The sequence below is a fragment of the Tupaia chinensis genome, unplaced genomic scaffold, assembly GCF_000334495.1.
Source record: "Tupaia chinensis unplaced genomic scaffold, TupChi_1.0 Scaffold000280_1, whole genome shotgun sequence".
NCBI classification, from domain to species: Eukaryota; Metazoa; Chordata; class Mammalia; order Scandentia; family Tupaiidae; genus Tupaia; species Tupaia belangeri.
In genome coordinates this window covers 603956-604723 of record NW_006159763.1, presented here as the reverse complement: position 1 = coordinate 604723, position 768 = coordinate 603956, and positions in this window count along the sequence as shown.

Sequence of the window (768 nt, the reverse complement as noted above, 5' to 3'; positions counted from 1 at the left end):
TCCCGGCCTGGGGATCTCGGGATTCGCCCCTCCTCTTTCTGTCCCTCCCCTACGGGGACTGCCAGCGCCCTCCTCACCGCCCCTTCTGGGGCTCCCTCAGCATCCCGCCCTCGCTCTTGCTTGCTTTGGGGTCTCGAGGCTGGCCCGACCACGCTCAGCTGCCCAGCTCCTCCGGCCCTTCACCCCACGGCCGCCGAGCCCGGCTCGCCTCATTCTTTCCACCCACCCCGGCCCTGGCCCTCGTCCCTTCTCTTCCTGTTCTCGGCCGGCTCGTGTCCCTCTTTCCCAAACACTGTCCCTCTTCCCCTCGCTTTCTCGCGTGGAGACAAAGACTCCCATGCCCAGAAATAGACTCACACGGGGTCGAGACAGACACAGGCCGTGTCCTGCCACACGCAGGCGCGCGGCGGGGGAGCACACGGGCGTCTGTGCACGCACACAAACATGCACACCCGCAGCCGCGCCGGCCCGGCGGGGTGCGACACGGTCGGCGGGGACAAGGGCACACACGGCTGTGGGAGCGGCACACCCCCGCCGCCCGCCCTGGGCCGGAGAGGCCCGCTCCGCTCGGGCTGCGCCGCCCGGGCTCCCCCGCCGGGCTCCCCCCGGATTCCTCCCGCGAATGTTTCCCTACTTGGCCCGCCAGGTCTCTGGGGAGAGGGCCTCAGAAATGCAGCCGGAGCCACTTGGGGGGAAAGTTGGAACTGAGTGTTCCCTGCCTGGCCCTGCCAGCGAATTCCCTAACGGAGAAACTATTTGTGGCGAGAG